Raw genomic sequence first — 19021 nt, forward strand, 5'->3', positions numbered from 1 at the left:
CAATAGTATGTACTTCTATATCTGGTAAGAGTCTTATATGTAGGGTTTTATAGTAATTTCCTTAAGTCTAGAGGATTTATAGGTTGCTGATATTTTCAGAAGGAGGCATATATTGGAGATATATGGAGAACATTGTAGTTTGTCCTAATGTCGTCACATTAGTGTCTTTGAAGTTGATTTGGAAATAATTTTGGTCTTCTAGTTAGTAATATTTGCTTACTCAATGGTGTATGGGACTGTTTCAGAGGCCGCTTTGGTCTTAAACACCACTGTAGCTTCCAATACATAGAGTTCTCATTTGATTGTGCTATGCAATATTAAAGTAATAGTGGGTTTTCCCAAGGGACATAAAAGTGATTGATAGAGTTTCTTTCTTCCATTTTTTTTGTTGTTGTTGATGATGAACCATCTTTTAAGCTAAACTGACAACCAAGTTGTTATCCATCAAGGAAAACTCCAGACAAAATTTGGTCCTCATAAGAAAAATCCATGTCATATTATTCAGAATCTATGGTAAGATATTTCCTAGAAACACTACAAACATTTGAATACAATAATAAACTGGAAAACTTGATTTGTGTTTGAAATCAAACAATACATGGTTGCACTTCAAGAAACCTTTCTTTTAAATATATTAATCAAGTCACCCTATAATAAACTAGAAGGTGTGGCCTAGGTCAATGAAGTGAGTTGACAAGCATAAGATCTCAGGTTTAAATCCTATGCAAAAACACTAGGATATTTCGTCCTATATATCCAAGCTTTGATGGACATAGTTACCCAATACCTGTGTTGGTGGGAGGTAGCAGGTATTCTTCGACCTTGCTCTATTTCTCTCCGTTCTCTATATTTGTACTCTCTATTTTATCCTATACTCTCCAATTATAGAGAGTAATAATTCTCCAAATTTGGAGGACTACTATTCATATCTCTATATTTCACTTTTTGAATATTATATTATTATTTCTACTATTTTGTAATTAATTATTATTTTTCATATAAGGATATTAATCAAATCTTCAATATTCATAATTCTTTTTAAATGTAATATGACATTTTTAAAAAAAAGATTATTTAAGATAATACTTCTTTCATCCCGAATTCATATACCTCAAATATTATTTTATTTTTGAAATTTTTATCACTTAAGTGTATATAATTTAATATTATTATTTATTTTCACTATGAAAGATGCACAAAATTTAAACGGTAAAATGAAAATTTTAATTTAAAAATACAATGTACAACGTAATATTTTAAATACAAGATAATAATACAATACATACATAACAATATAATTTTAAAATCACATAGTAATTAAATAATCTTGTAGGTCATTTCCAAATCTAATATATTCGAAACAAATATTAATGTATGATCCAGAGAAGTTATGATTGTGATTATGGTTGTGCTTCTTGATTTCTTTTTCAATTATTCGTAGTTCTTTAGAAACTTAGAACAAAATACAAATCTATATAATATAAAGAATTTGAAAATTAAATTAAACTTTATATTACATGAAAATTATGTAGGGTGATTATTTGGAAAAAGAAAGAAATGATTTAAAATAATTATGATAATATGATATTGAGAGAAGAGAAGAAGATTCTTTTTAAAGGGTAAAATAGACAATTGAGTTGAATTTGGTTGTTTGAAATATAGATAACTCTATATTTGGAGTGTAAAATAGAGGATTGAGTTGGAGATGCCCTTAAGTCAAGGTGTGCACAAATAAAGAATTTGAAAATTAAATTAAACTTGATATTACATGAAAAATTATGTAGGGTGATTATTTGGAACCAAAAAAAGGATATGATTTAAAATAAATATGATAATATAATATTGAGGAGAGAGAAGAAGATTCCTTTTAAAGGGTAAAATAGATAATTGAGTTGAAGTTGGTTATCTGAAAAATAGATAACTCTATATTTGGAGCGTAAAATAGAGGATTGAGTTGGAGATGCCCTTAGTCAAGGTGTGCACAAGCTTAGCTTAGTGACACCACAATTATTAAAAGAACAAAGTTGTAAAGAATATATGCATGTAAGTTGTCAATTAAAATGAGAGAATTTATGCATGTATGATGTACGTCTGTCCATAGCTTTGAGAAATTCTTCAAAAGGTTATTAGTTGTCGTTTATTTAGTAGTAAGCAATTTGGGGACTTCATTCATTGAGAGATATTATGAGCTTGAATTTGATATACAACAAAAACCTTGCTTTGCGCCACTATAATTATTTGGAATATCCATTTATGTGATAGTTAAGTGTTTGTGGTGGGGTGTGGTCTAGGATGGTCATATTTATTGTGGATTTAACAGATGCTTATGGGAGGAGGTGGATCTTTCTCAGCTGGCGGTCCTGGAAAAGGGATGTATTCTAGACTATGTATGTTGTCCATATATTTGGTACTTAATATATGGTACTTCATCATAAGCAGATCCATTTGATAAACACAATTTTTCTAGATACTCTTTTCATTATTTTAACAATCTAGATACAGTCAATTAAATGAGCCTTGTGATATTCATGTGGTTTTGTACTGCTTCACCTAGGCTATTGCCCTCCTTAAAATTGGATTTACATGTTTGATATTACTCTTTCATATGAAACAATATTCATTCATCTGATTCTTCTCTTCATTCTACTAATGTGATTATGATACAATTATGAGCAGATCTCCATGTCCTGAATGTATATCCGCAGATCCATACCTTCTCCGCATTCTGCTGTATTTATAATAACACTGGACTATTTGGAATTCAAGCAGCCACAGTAAGATACCAACTTCGATTTTTTCATTATGGTTTAGGTATCCAAAACTTTATTTTATGTAATGGTCAACTGGCCAATCCTTTATCTGTCTTAATATTAACTATTTTATCTGGTATTTTCACACCATCTCTCAATCTTTTACTTCAATTTGTTTGAGATTATTTTTCTTTCCTTTTTCCTTTATTTCATAGTTATTATCTTAATCTCTAGTATTGATGCTTTATTTGAGTGTCTAGATGTGCTTATACATGTCTTCATAATGTGAACCTTATCATTTATGTTTGCTTATCCGCCTTACAACTAACAATATACAGCACCCTCTCAATAAGATCTGGATACTTGAAATTAATGCTTGCAAAAATACATTTGAACTTACTAAAATCTGGCAACTAAAAGAGACATACTATCCCATTATTCTTTCCTTGTCTGGAGTACATTATGATAAAAACTGAATCCAATTACACAATCAGAATTGAATTATAGAAGAAGATGAATCTCAATTTCATATTGATCAGTTCAACTACATTGTATTACTCTCCACATATATATACATGTAATAAGTGACTTATTTACAAGAAAACCATCTTCTAGAATCTTCTCAATATCCTAACTATCATATCAACTTAACTAACTATCACATGTAAACTAATCAAGTTAATTATTTACAATCTCTTTGTTATAATCTCTAATAGACTCCTTCAAGCTAGAAGATATGAAGATGTTCTTCATTCCTAGCTTGGAAATAAGATGAAAATGTTGATGTTTGCTTAGTCCTTTAGTTAGAATATCAACTGGCTGTTCAGATGAGTATAAGTACTGTAAGACCACAAGACCTTTTGACACTTTTCCTCTAATAAAATGACAATCAGTATCAATATGTTTTGTTCTCTCATGGAACACTGGATTAGCAGCAATCTGAATAGCGGCTTTGCTATCACAATGCAATGACCAGTGTTTTGAACAAACCAATAATCCAAGTAATCTCTACAATAGTGGAGGCCAGACTCGTATACTCTGCTTCAGCAGAGCTTCCGGAAATAGTAGACTGCTTCTTGGATTTCAAAGATATTGGGGAATCTCCATACTTGATTAGGTAACCAGTAATTGATCTTCTAGAATTAGCACATGATCCCCAATCAGCATCACAATATGCCTGAAGAGACTCTGTGGATTGTGTTGTCAATAATATCCCAAATCCTGGTGATTGCTTAACATATTTCACTACTCTGATGGCAGCATTCATATGAGAAACTTTAGCAGCCTGCATGAATTGGCTGAGACTTTGAACTGCATAAGATATATTTAGCCTGGTGAAAGTAAGATATAGTTACCTCTCAACAAATCTCTGATATTCACCAGGATCTAATAAAAGTGAATCAGATTCATCTCCAACTAAATTATCAAACTCAGGTGTAGTAAGTTTCAGATTTAATTTTGCAGGTGTAGACATAGGTTTAGAACTCCCTAACCCCAAATCTGAAATCAATTCTAATTCATATTTCCTTTGGTGCATCAATATTCCTTCTGAATTTCTTGCAAATTCATTACCTAGAAAAAAACTAAGATCTCCTAGATCTTTTATTCTAAAATGATCCTTTAGAGCCTGCTTTTTCTCTTCTATCATTTGACAACTGCTTCCTGCCACAAGAAGGTCATCCACGTATATAAGAACAACTACAATGTCATCTCCAACTTTGTTGGTCATGAGGGAATAATCAAGATGACTTTGTTGGAAACCTGCTTCAATCAAGGCATTCGTCAGCTTAACATTCCATTGTCTTGAGGCTTGCTTAAGCCCGTAAAGTGACTTAATCAGTTTGCATACCAAACCTTGACCTTTTCTTTTCTCATCAAAATTGAAATCCCTGAGGTAATTGCATATATACTTCTTCCATCAGATCTCCTTGTAGAAAAGCATTATAAACATCCATTTGTTGAACATTCCATCCTTTTGCTGCTTCTACAGATAACACTGTTCTCACTGTCACCATTTTAACAACAGGTGAGGAAGTTTCATGGTAATCTAATCCTTCCTTTTGATTATAACCCTTAGCTACCAATCTAGCCTTGAACCTTTCAACTTGTCCATTAGCTTTGTACTTGATCTTATACACCCATTTGCAAACAATGGCCTTTTTACCAATAGGTAATTCAACAAGTTCCCATGTCTTATTATCTTCAGGTGCCTTAATCTCCTCATTTATAGCTTGAACCCGCCTTTCATCTTTCATAGCCTGATGATAAGCACTTGGTTGTTTCTCCATTGAGGAGTTTACAATATAACATCGATATGACATTGAAAGACCACTATAATCAATGTTATCTGAGATAGAGGACAAGCAATTTGACTGTTTAGATTTCCCTATTTTTGTTAGGACAAAATCCTGCTGCCATAATGGAGTCTTGCTTGATCTGCTAGACCTCCTCTGTGTCATTATAACATGATTATCCATGTGAGTTCCTCCTTCTCCTGGCACATTACAAGTGGGAGCAATCTCTACTGCAGGTAAAGGAACTGTGTAATCTTAAACGTTATTGGCATTCATAGAAATTTCTGCTTGACTATCTTCCATAGATGAAGGTGCAGACTCCAATTCTAGATCATCATTTAAATGACTTGAATGAATAGTACCAATATCATGCAAAACATCTGTAGAATGAGACTGCAAAACATCTATAGAATGAGACTGAAAAGGAAAAATATTTTCACTAAAGATCACATCTCGACTGATGAAAAAAATATGATGTTCAAGATCATACAATTTGTAGCCTTTCTGCGTAGTTCCATATCCCATCAAGACAGATTTAATTTTCCTTGCACCAAACTCATCTATCTTTTGTGTATTTGTAGCATAACATAGACACCCTATGATTCTCATGTATGATATATTAGGTTGTTTTCCAAATAGCACCTCAAAAGGAGATACATTATGCAAAACAGATAAAGGCATTCTATTGATAATGTGCACAACTGTTGATATGCACTCTCCCCAGAATCTAATAGGTATATATCCTTGGAATCTAATTTCTCTAGCCGTTTCCAAGATGTGTCTATTTTTTCTTTCCACCACACCATTCTGTTTAGGTGTGTGTGGACAAGAACTCTGATGTATGATTCCATGATTAGTGAACAAATCAGCACATTGAGAATTGAAGAACTCCCCTCCATTATTTGATCTCACAGCCTTAATTTGTACATCAAATTGAGTTTTAACCATCAAAATAATTTTTCGAAGTATAGTGGAAACCTTTGACTTGAGATGAAGTAAAAATACCCAAGTCCATCTGGAATGATCATCAACTAATGTAAGAAAAAATCTCATGTTATTATGTGTAGAGACTTTATAAGGCCCCAATACATCCATGTGAATTAGATCAAAACATCTAGTACTTCTATTGCTACTAGCATGAAAGGGAAGTCTAATTTGTCTTGCTAATAGACATACATCACAATGACTCATGACAGAATTCTTATTGAGCTTAAGCATACTGATTTTTCTGATCACATTCAAAGGAACATGGCCTAATCTTTGATGCCACAACACTTCATCCTCACATCCTCTTGCTGCAACAAATGACCTTGATCTATGTGAAAAACGATCTTGATTCTTCAACATGTACAATCCATCTTCCTCTTCACCAATCTCCTTCACTTTCCCAGTGAAGAGATCCTGAATGAAGAAGAAATCAGGATAAAATACAACACAACAATTCAATTCCTTAGTTAGTTTGAACACTGATAAGAGATTGAACTTAAAATCACGCGCACATAAAACATATTTTATAACATACCTCCTTTAAGTTGAGAACTGCCTGAATTGGTATTGAGTGTTGTGTCACCATTAGCTAATTGAACCTTTCCTGGATTATTTACTGATGATCCAGGTTTCAATAAGGTAAGATCTCTAACCATGTGATTAGACGCTCCACTATCCACTATCCATTATGTATCCTCTCCCATTTTAAACTTGTTTTTCTGCCTTTGCTTGACGTAACAGTTTTCGAAATAAACCTTTTGGGATGCAGGTTATGAAAAATAAGTTCTTTTTGTAATTTTAATATCTCTGTTTTCTTGCAGGAATCAAGTTCTTGCTGCTTCTTTTTTTCTATTTTATTTTCTAGTTCCAGTTATTCCTACCAGTAAGCTAAGCCACATGAGAATGTTGCAGAAAATGTTTCTCGTTTAGCAGTAGGTCAGTACCATTGTGTTGGTGAGCCCTCTAGATTGCTCATGATCAGTCTTTGGAACCTACATTTTGCAATTTAAGAGATCATGATCATTTCACTTCTTCTTTTGCTGGGTAATATCGTGAGTGTCCTTATTTTGGTATGCATGAAAATGATGATGCGTAGCAGAAACTATCGGGCTGCAAAACAACATGCAAGCCTGGATAGGTGGTACTTGGTAATTCGCGCTACATGAGTAGTGTAGGATTTCGAAGAACTAATTTCATGGTCATTATACGAACGTAGAAATTAAAAGGGAACTATTTTCCAAATTATTGTCGTCTTTAGTCAAAAGAAGGGCTATGTTGGCAGGGTCATTCTCAGAAAGTCTTCGCAATTCAGTTTAACATTGTAGTAAGTTATAAAAGAAAAAAGAAACTATTGTAAGTTACCACAAGTAAAGTAATTTGCATGTGATCTACTTTCCCATGTATGTATGAACCAAACTGCACGTACCATCTTCCTTTGGGGAATATACTGAAATCCTGTTGCTCTGGATCGTGTTATTAATGTAATGAGTGACATTCTGTTGCATATGTCAAGCAAAGTTCATTCTGTGAAGCACTTCCAGATTTTTGCATGTTACTTGTTCACGACGAGTAAACTTCCCAAATTAAAAAGCTTAGTTGCTGTCTCTTTCTGGTTATTTTCCTCAGACCTCAGATTTGTTAGAACAAATGAACAAGAATTGATAAAATTACAAGGAATACAAAATAAAACTTGCTTGGCTTAGAGACACGTTAATACGTTTCTTGAAGATAGTTGGAGTCTCTCCCACGAGCAATCGGAAGAATAAATAACAACTCTATCTTCGGGATTCAACTATGCCACAAAACAAGTAGCATTCAAGAATGTTGCTCTTCTATTCTTGAATTGGTGATTTCACCTTTTGATCAATGTCTCACAAGTGTTTTCAAGGGAAAGTATTTTTTGTTTGAATGCTTATCTTTTTCAACAAAAGGAAACTCAATTTATAGGATAAAAATTTTTGCAAGAAAAGATTTTTAATTAGTAGAATTTATTAGGTTCATGAATTGAAAACAAAAAATTTGTCTTTCAAAAACCCATAACGTAGAATTAAAAAAAAAAACTTATTGCAAAAGTTTATGACAAAGAATTAAAATAAATGAATGTTACAACTCACATTCATGAATTTGTTATTTCAAAACGGATGAATTTGTTTCAAATTAATTGAAACACTAACTCTTACAATCCCCCACTTGTTTCAAGAAATTTTACCTTTAAAAGATTCAAAAAATATTTTGAGACATTAATCTAGCAACATGCATCAATAATGGTGTCTATTGGACTTGAACCATTAGCTAGTGAAGGTTTTTCTAAATCATTGACTACTTAGTGAACAAATCTTGAACTAAGTGCATCATTGAATGAAGTTAGAAAAATACTCCACGCATATCACTATGTTCCGGTGAAAATCGAAATCCTTTGACACCTTACGGCCATGTGTCCTAAATTCCTTTTAGCCAAGTGCTTTAAGATTTCCTATTAAAATCTTATTGAAGCGGCCTCCACTTCGCACTTAGTGCGGTGAATTCATCAAGAGTAACTTTGCATACTCCGACCAAATAGTCTATGAACTTCATTAAGAGAAATTAATATCATCCTCCTTTACACAAAGTATCGGTAAATCTATCAAGAGTATTCCTACACACTCCAATCGAAATCGATTTATAAACTTATTAAGAGAACATAATCTCATCCTTCTCTTCAGTAGGAATATCGAGAAAAATAATTATCAAGAGTTCTCTTACTAACTCCAACCGAGATCGGTCTTATAAATTTATGAAGAGAAATGAATCTCAATCATGCACATCTACTTATTTCATTTTATTTTGAAAATGAGAATTTTATTGATGTGCTTCACAATTGTAACTTCACTTGTTTTTTCCTTTGAACCCAAGATTACATCATTAGGTAGGGTTTCCATAAAGTACAATTAATTTACAACAGGCTTTATTCCCATCTCATTACAAGTTTCCACCACTAACTCTTTGCCTAACCCTTTAGACAAAGGATCCGCTAAATTAAATTTGGACTTCACATATTGAAGCGATATCACGCCTTCCTCCAATAATCTCCTGACATGATTATGTTTGAGACGAACTTGTCTCGACTTGCCATTATAGCAGTCACTTGAAGCCCGAAATATAGCAGCTTGATTATCACAATAGATAGTTAAAGGTGATATTGACTTACTCCATAAAGGAATATCTATCAGCATTGATCGCAACCAATCAGCTTCTTCTCCAGCAGAAGACATAGCTATAAATTCTGACTCCATGGTTGAATGAGTAATACATGTTTACTTCTTTGATTTCCAAGAGATCGCTGCTCCAGCCAAAGTGAAAATCCAAGCAGTAATAGATTTAGAGTCATTCGGATCAAAATTCAAAGTAGCATCACTATAGCCTTCAAGAACAATGGGAAATGTAGAATAATGCAGGCCAACATTAATTGTACCCTTCAGGTATCTTAAAATACGAATTAAAGCATTCCAATGTTCAACTCCGAGATTACTCATAAACTTGCTCAAAGTTCCTACTGCGTAATCAATATCTGGCCTGGTACAATGCATGGCATACATAAGACTCCCAACAATCTGAGAATATGTCAGCTGATCTAGAACATCATTAGAGTTCCGCATTAGTTTGATGCTAGGATCAAATAGTGTAGGAGCAGGTTTGTCATCAAATTGACCAAACCTCTTTAGAACTTTCTCAATATAACTTGATTGAGTAAGAGTCAAGCCATTCGCTGATCTTATAATTTTAATACCCAGAATTACATCAGCTTCTCCAAGATCTTTCATTTCAAATTGAGAAGCTAGAAAATTTTTTGTTTCTTTGACTCTTTCAATATCATTTCCAAAGATCAGCATATCATCTACATAAAGACATATTATAACACCAGATTTTTTCTTGAAATTTGCTAAATATACAAATATCACCACCATTGATTGAGTAGCCATTAGAAATCATTACTCTTCTAAATTTCTCATTCCATTGTTTTGGAGCTTGTTTTAATCCATAAAGAGATTTAAGAAGCTTACAAACTTTGTGTTCTTGACCAGGAACGACAAATCCTTTTGGTTGTTTCATGTAAACCTCTTCATCTAGATCTCCATTTAGAAATGAAGTCTTCACATCCATTTGATGTATTACCAGACTATGAATTGCGGCTAAAGTAATCAAGAGTCGAATAGAAGTCATTCAAGCTACAGGAGCAAATGTATCAAAATAATCAATATCTTATAATTGAGTAAAACCTTTTGCCACCAAACGAGCTTTGTACTTATCTAAGGTTCCATCAGATTTTAATTTCTTTCTAAAGATCCATCTACAACCAATAGACTTACATCCAGGAGGGAGGTCTGATAAAATCCATGTATTGTTTGACATAATGGAGTGCATTTCATCATCAATAACTTCACGCCAGAAAGGAGTATCATGTGAAGCCATTGCTTCAGCATAACTTTCAGGATCCCTTTCAACTAAATAGACTTGAAAATTTGGTCCAAAGTCTCTTGGTTTGGCTAATCTTGCACTACGTCTTGGTTGAATTTCTTCCAAAGGTTCTACTATTTTTCTTTTAAGAGTAGATATAGAAGAACTTCTATTTTGTTCCAAAGACTCTTTTTTCTTAGGAAATATATGCTCAAAAAAGTTAGCATGCAACGATTCAATAATTGTGTGAGGGCTTGGAGTCTCAAGATTCAAAAATCTATAAGCCTTATTGGTTTGTGAATAACCAATAAATACACAATCTACTCCTCTATATCCAATCTTAGTCAATTGTTGATCTTGTAATCTAACATGAGCCAAACAACCCCATACTTTAAAATAGTTTATATTTGGCTTTCGATTCTTCCAAAGTTCATACGGAGATGAATCATATTTCTTGGAATGAATTCAATTCAAACTATGAGATGCAGAAAATAAGGCTTCAGTCCACAAATTTTCAATGATACCAGATCCATAAAGCATAGAGTTAACCATTTCAATGAGAGTTCTATTTTTTCTTTCTGCTACACCATTTTGTTGTGGTGTATAAGACATAGTCAATTGTTTCTCAATGCCTTCTTTTTCACAAAAATAAAAAAAATGTGATTTTAAATATTCTCCACCTCTATCAGATCTAATTGATTTAATCTTCAAACTCAATTTATTTTCAACTTCTGCTTTATATGTTTTAAAAGTCTCAAATGCCTCATCTTTTATTTTTAATGGAAAGACATATGTATACCTTGAGTAATCGTCAATGAAAGTGATAAAATATCTCTTTCCATGACGTGATAAAAAATCCATCTCACAAATATCAGTGTGGATTAATTCCAAAAGTGTGGATATCCTTTCAACAGACTTAAAAGGTTTCTTTGTTATTTTACATTTACTACAGGTAATACACTTAGCAACATGATCCTTTCCACAGTCTTTAATTAATCCATTTTTCATCATAAGTTGAATGGATCTAAAATTCACATGACCAAGACGTTCATGCCATAAATCTAAAGACTCCACAATATAAGCAGAAATATTTTCATTTTCAATATTGAGTTTGAACATGCCATTTGTAGCATAACCTTTTCCAACAAACATGCCTTGTTTAGACAAAATAAATTTATCTGCCTCAAAAATCATTTTAAAACCATGTTTCAAAAGAAGCGTACCTGACACCAAGTTCTTTCGAATATCAGGATCATGCAATACGTCTATCAATGTGACCATCTTTCCGGAAGTGAATTTTAGTTCAACAGTTCCCTTTCCCACAACCTTAGCAGAGGATGAGTTTCCCATATGCAAAACTTTATCGCCCCCCACTAATTCATATGTCGTGAAAGAATCTCGATTACCTGATATATGACGAGTTGCACCAGTGTCTATCCACCATTCCACTTGATCTCCCGCTACAAATGCTTCTGTGACCATTGCCACCAGTTTATTTTTTGTATTGTTATTTGCCTTTTCTTTCTTCTTTTCAGCTTTAAGAATTTTACAATCACGTGCATAATGACCAATTTTATGACAATGATAACATTCAATCGACTTAGAATTAGAATTAGTACGCTTGAAATTTGTACTCTTCTTTGCCTTCAAAAATTTATTATTGGCAGGTTTATTTTTGATCTTTTCTTCAACAACATGAGCTTTCATGATAGGCTCCCTCAAGATGTTATTGTCGCGGTATCGTGTCTCTTGTTCAATTTGCAAGTGTTGCAATAATTGTTCAAGAGTCAAATCTTCCTTCTTGTGTAAGAGTTTGCTTCTGTACTCTTTCCAAGATGGAGGAAGTTTTGAGACAATCGCACCAACATGAAAGTTTTCATCAAGAGCAATTCAAGTCATAACAATTTTATTAGCTATAAGTTGAAATTCTTGTACTTGTTCAGTGATTGACTTGTCATCAACCATTTTGAACTCCATATAATTTGAAACAAGAAATTTCTTTGAACTCGCCTCTTCTACTAAATGAATAGCTTTAAGAGTATCTCAAATCTCCTTAGCAAATTTACACTTACTATAATATTAATAATAATATTTATTGGACATTCCTCCAAGAATATAATTCTTGCATAAGTAATCATCATCTTGCCATTTGGCAACTTGTTCTTTAATTAAAGTAGCCTCGTCCGTTGCTACCTCAGAACTAGGAGCCTCAGGACAAGGTTTCTCAAGAACATACGCTAACTTTAATCGTCTTAAAAAGAATTCCATCTTTCCACACCATCTAGAAAAGTCTTTTCCATCAAATATTTCAAAATTAGGATTAGGCAAAAATGGAACATTGTTCGTTATTGATGTGGATGCCATAGAGACAACTATCTTCAAATTGTTAGAACAAATGAACAAGAATGATAAAATTACAAGGAATACAAAATAAAACTTGCTTGGCTTAGAGGCACGTTAATACGTTTCTTAAAGATAGTTGGAGTCTCTCCCATGAGCAATTGGAAGAATAAATAATAATTCTATCTTCGGGATTCAACTAAGCCTCAAAACAAGTAGCATTCAAGAATATTGCTCTTCTATTCTTGAATTGGTGATTTCACCTTTTGATCAATGTCTCACAAGTGTTTTCAAGGGAACGTATTTTTTGTTTGAATGCTTATCTTTTTCAACCAAAGGAAACTCAATTTATAGGATAAAATTTTTGCAAGAAAAGATTTTTAATTAGTAGAATTTATTAGGTTCATGAATTGAAAATAAAAAATTTGTCTTTCAAAAATCCATAACGTAGAATTAAAAAAAACTTATTGCAAAAGTTTATGACAAAGAATTAAAATAAATGAATGTTACAACTCACATTCATGAATTTGTTATTTCAAAAAGGATGAATTTGTTTCAAAATTAATTGAAACACTAACTCTTACAAGATTTTGTGTTGGGAAAGACAAGGCACTAACAAAGAATGCCTGACAGGATAACAGCGGAAGAATACTCAAGTCTATACTTTCCCTTTTCGATTTGAACAAGGAGAAAACAAACAACCACAAGCAATATGATAGCAAGGCAGAAAGTAATTCAACCAAACAAATATAACAAGGCAATAATAAACCAATCACACGAGACACCAAGATTTACGTGGAAAACCCTTCGATGTGAAGAGTAAAAAACCACGGGACCAAAAGCTCAACTATAATCACCAAGAGTTACAATATTTTCTTCAAAATTGTCCACAAAACAAAGTGCCAAACAACGAGCAACAACAAAATAAGATTGCACCAAATCTAGGGAATTAAAGGAGCAAAATCACCAATTTCGCAGCTACTGTTCACGACAGCAAAACTGAAGTTGCAGACCACCAAATCCAACTCTGTCAGTTCCTAATCAAATATTGAGATGAAGATAATATGCTGTCCAAAAATCAGCTCAATCGGACAAGAAACGAAGCGGGAATCGCAATTTGAAGTTGGTTGTTATGGCTGGATTTTTGACTGCGAATTTCTCTCTTTTTTCTCTCTTTTGGCTGCTGAAAAACTCTCTCTGTATGTCTGAAAATAAGACCCTAAATAGGTTTATATTTGCCTCATAAGAATGGGCTTATGGACAAAAATGGGTTGGTCCAAATTGGGCTTTTATTTATCCACATAGGAAGGGAAAAAAGACCCATAACCCAACAATTCTCCCCCTCACGACTATGTGGAGGAGATCGCCATCCCGGCGACCATGCAACAATCTTCAAACTTCCCTCTTGGCAAAGCTTTAGTCATCATATCGGAACCATTGTCATTTGTATGAATCTTTTCAAGCTCAAGCAACTTAGAATCCAACACATCTCGAATCCAATGGTATCTCACATCAATGTGTTTAGACCGACCATGGAACGTAGAATTCTTGCCAAGATGTATAGCACTTTGACTGTCACAATAAAGCACATACCTCTCTTGAGCACAACCAAGTTCCCCCAAGAATCTCTTCATCCAAAGCAATTCTTTACAAGCTTCAACGACAGCAATAAGCTCAGCTTCTGTAGTAGATAGAGCAACAAATTTTTGCAACCTAGATTGCCAAGACACAGCTCCCCCTGCAAAAGTAACCAAGTACCCTGAAGTAGACTTGCGAGTATCAACATCACCAGCCATGTCTGAATCAGTATAACCACAAAGAATAGGCTTCCCTGTACCAAAACACAAACTCAGACTAGAAGTGCCAAAGAGATATCTCATAACCCACTTCACAGCATTCCAATGTTCTCTTCCCTGATTAGAAAGAAAACGGCTAACAACTCCAACAGCGTGAGCAATATCCGGTCTTGTACAAACCATCGCATACATCAAACTACCAACAGCTGAAGCATAAGGAACTTTCTTCATATCTTCCTTCTCATCATCACTAGAAGGACACTGTTTCGTGCTCAATTTGAAGTGCATAGCTAAAGGTGTACTGACAACCTTAGCTTTATCCTTGTTTAATCTGCGAAGTACTTTCTGAATGTACTTCTCTTGTGATAATACCAATTTCTTGGCCTTTCTATCACGGACAATCTGCATGCTAAGAATCTGCCTTGCTGGTCCTAAGTCTTTCATAGCAAAAGACTTACTCAACTCTTGCTTCAACTTCTGAATCCTGCAAGTATTATGACCAACAACAAGCATGTCATCAACATAAAGCAACACAATAATAAAGTCACCATCAGAGAACTTTTGCACAAAAACACAATGGTCTGAAGAAGTCTTCTTGAAGCCCTGCTGACTCATAAAAGAACCAAACTTCCTGTACCACTGCCTGGGAGCTTGTTTCAAACCATACAAGCTCTTCTTCAATTTGCAAACATAATTCTCTTTACCCTTGACTTCAAAACCTTCCGGTTGCTCCATATAAATTTCTTCATCTAAGTCACCAGGGAGGAAAGCAGTTTTAACATCCATTTGCTCAACCTCTAAATCTAGACTTGCAGCCAAGCCTAGAACCACACGAATGGATAACATCTTCACAACTGGAGAGAATATCTCATCAAAATCAACTCCTTTTTTCTGATTAAATCCCTTGACAACTAATCTAGCTTTGTACCGTGGAACTGGATTACCATCTTCATGTTTCACCTGAAAAACCCACCTGTTTTTCAAAGTTTTTCTGTCTTTAGGTAACTTAACCAAATCAAAGGTATGATTATCATGCAAGGATTTAATCTCATCTTCCATAGCATCAAACCACCTTTCTTTTTCTTCACTTTCCATGGCCTCATCAAGACTCTCAGGTTCTCCCCCGTCAGTCAAGAGTACATACTCATTGGGAGAATAACGAGATGAAGGAGTTCTCTCTCTACTAGATCGTCTGAGAGAACTCTCTGGAGCATCTATAATTGGTTGTTGGACAACCACATCATCTTGCACTGGAGCATCAACAACATCATGCCGGTCATTCTGAACATGATCACCATCTTCATTATCAACTTGATTTTCATCATTACGAAGATTTTCTTTCGGTGCAATAGTCAAAGGAACTGGATCAACATCAACTAAGCTCTCACTAGTCTGAAAATCAGCCTTGTCAGCTTTGTCAAAATCTTCAATTGTTTGGTCTTCAAAGAACACAACATCACGGCTTCTAACAAGTTTCTTCTCAACAGGATCATAGAAACGATAGCCAAATTCATCTTGACCATAACCAATGAAGATACACTGCCTAGTTTTAACATCCAACTTTGACCTTTCATCCTTAGGAACATGTATAAAGGCTTTACACCCAAAGACTCTAAGATGATCATAAGAAACATTCTTACCAGTCCAAACTCTGTCAGGGACATCACCATCTAAAGCAACAGCAGGAGATAAATTGATAACATAAGCAGCAGTATTAAGTGCTTCTGCCCAAAAGAAATCTGACAGCTTAGCATCTGAAAGCATACATCTAACCCTCTCAACTAGAGTTCTGTTCATCCTCTCTGCTAAACCATTTAACTGAGGAGTCTTTGGAGGAGTTTTCTGATGCCTAATACCCTGCTCTCTGCAATATCTATCAAAAGGACCAATATACTCACCACCATTATCTGAGCGGATGCATTTCAATGTCTTCCCTGTTTGTCTTTCAACCAAGTCCTGAAAACCCTTGAACACATCAAGTACTTGATCCTTGGAATTCAAAGGAAATACCCAGAGTTTGCGAGAATGATCATCAATAAAAGTCACAAAGTAAAGTGCACACCATGAGATCTTACCTTAAAAGGACCACACAAATCAGAATGTACCAACTCCAGCAAATCGGGCTTTCTTGAAGGCGGATGACTCTGAAAAGAAACTCTTTTCTGTTTACCGGCTAAGCAATGAACACATTTCTTTAACTTTGCTTGTTTCACTCCAGAAAGCAAATTTTTCTTAGCCAAACTATCAATCCCCTTCTCGCTCATATGACTCAGCCTTCTATGCCATAACTCTGATGAAGTATCATTCTCCACCAAATTTACTGAGTCTCTGGAGATGGAGCCCTGAAAATACATATAAGTTAGACAACTTTTCACCACGGGCCACAACCATCAAACCTCTAGTAAGCTTCCACTGGCCAACACCAAATGTATTAACATAACCCTCATCATCAAGATATCCCACAGAAATCAAATTCAAGCGAACATCTGGAGCATGCTTGACATTATTAAGAACTAGTTTGGTACCATTGTTACTTTCCAAACAAACTGTCCCAATGCCAATAACTTCAACTTCATGATTATTGCCCATTTTCAACGTTCCAAAATTACCTGGAGTATAAGAAGAAAATAATTCCTTCTTTGGCGTGACATGAGAAGTAGCACCAGAATCCACAAACCAGCTAGACTCATCACGAACAAGATTAATGGCATTTTCATCACAAGAAACAAGAAGATCATTATTAGCAACAACAGCAACACGATTTTCATTATCGCCTTCTCTCTTTTGTTGTCTCATATCTCTCTTGTGCTTGTAACAATATTTCATGATATGCCCATTCTTGTGGCAATAGTCACATGTAGTATTCTTGTATTTAGACTTTGACTTGCTTCTACTTTTACCTCTATCATTTTGACCTCTGGACTTGTTTCTCCCCCTATCTTCAGTAACCAAAACATCAGAGTGTGAAGCTGAAGAAGATGAGGCTTGAGATCTTCTTCTCATTTCTTCATTCAAGACACCACTCTTAGTATATTCCATGGTTACAACACCACTGGGAGAAGAATTAGTTAAAGAAACTCGAAGAGTTTCCCAAGAGTCTGGCAGAGTATTAAGAAGCCAAAGTCCCTTATCTCATCATCAAACTTTACACCCATTCCGGACAGCTGGTCAAGAACACCCTGAAAATCATTAATATGATCAGAAATAGGAGTGCCCTCTTTATACCTGATATTCATTAATTGTTTCAATAGGAACAACTTGTTGTTGCCACTCTTCGAAGCATAAAGTGTCTCGAGCTTGTCCCACAAACTTTTGGCATGTGTCTTATTCACAATATGATTTCTAACATTATCTTCAACCCATTGTCTAATATAGCCACAAACCTGCAGATGCTCAAATTCCCATTCTTCATCATTCAAAGATTGAGGCTTATTAGAAGCAAACACAGGTAAATGCATCTTCTTGACAAATAGAAGATCTTTCATCTTGCCTTTCCAAATGTGATAGTTACTACCAGTTAAACACACCATTTTGCTCATATTTGCCTCCATCATTCAAAACGACAATCAACAATAACCAATGCTCTGATACCACTTTGTTGGGAAAGACAAGGCACTAACAAAGAATGCCTGACAGGATAACAGCGGAAGAATACCCAAGTCTATACTTTCCCATTTCGATTTGAACCAAGAGAAAACAAACAACCACAATCAATATGATAGTAAGGCAGAAAGTAATTCAACCAAACAAATATAACAAGGCAATAATAAACCAATCACACGAGACACCAAGATTTACGTGGAAAACCCTTCGATGTGAAGAGTAAAAAACCACGGGACCAAAAGCTCCACTATAATCACCAAGAGTTACAATATTTTTCTCCAAAATTGTCCACAAAACAAAGTGCCAAACAACGAGCAACAACAAAATAAGATTGCACCAAATCTAGAGAATTAAAGGAGCAAAATCACCAATTTCGCAGCTACTGTTCACGATAGCAAAACTGAAGTTGCAGACCACCAAATCCAACTCTGTTAGTTCCTAATCAAATATTGAGATGAAGATAATATGCTGTCCAAAAATCAGCTCAATCGGACAAGAAACGAAGCGGGAATCGCAATTTGAAATTGGTTGTTATGGCTGGATTTTTGACTGCGAATTTCTCTCTTTTTTCTCTCTTTTGGCTGCTGAAAAACTCTCTCTGTATGTCTGAAAATAAGACCCTAAATAGGTTTATATTTGCCTCATAAGAATGGGCTAATGGACAAAAATGGGTTGGTCCAAATTGGGCTTTTATTTATCCACATAGGAAGGGAAAAAAGACCCATAACCCAACATTTTGCACCAAGAGCTATTGAAGTAGCGGTTAAAGAGCTCACTGCAGTTGTAAACCCTGGTGAAGGTTTGACAAATAACATGG

At 34.5% G+C, this 19021-nt stretch overlaps 1 pseudogene; it reads left to right on the forward strand.

Annotated features, from left to right (window-relative positions):
• LOC104647534 (mitochondrial-processing peptidase subunit alpha-like) overlaps positions 1-19021 on the forward strand; it is a 96078-nt pseudogene that overhangs the window by 45576 nt on the left and 31481 nt on the right.

The sequence above is a fragment of the Solanum lycopersicum genome, chromosome 5 (assembly GCF_036512215.1).
Source record: "Solanum lycopersicum chromosome 5, SLM_r2.1".
Classification (NCBI taxonomy): domain Eukaryota; kingdom Viridiplantae; phylum Streptophyta; class Magnoliopsida; order Solanales; family Solanaceae; genus Solanum; species Solanum lycopersicum.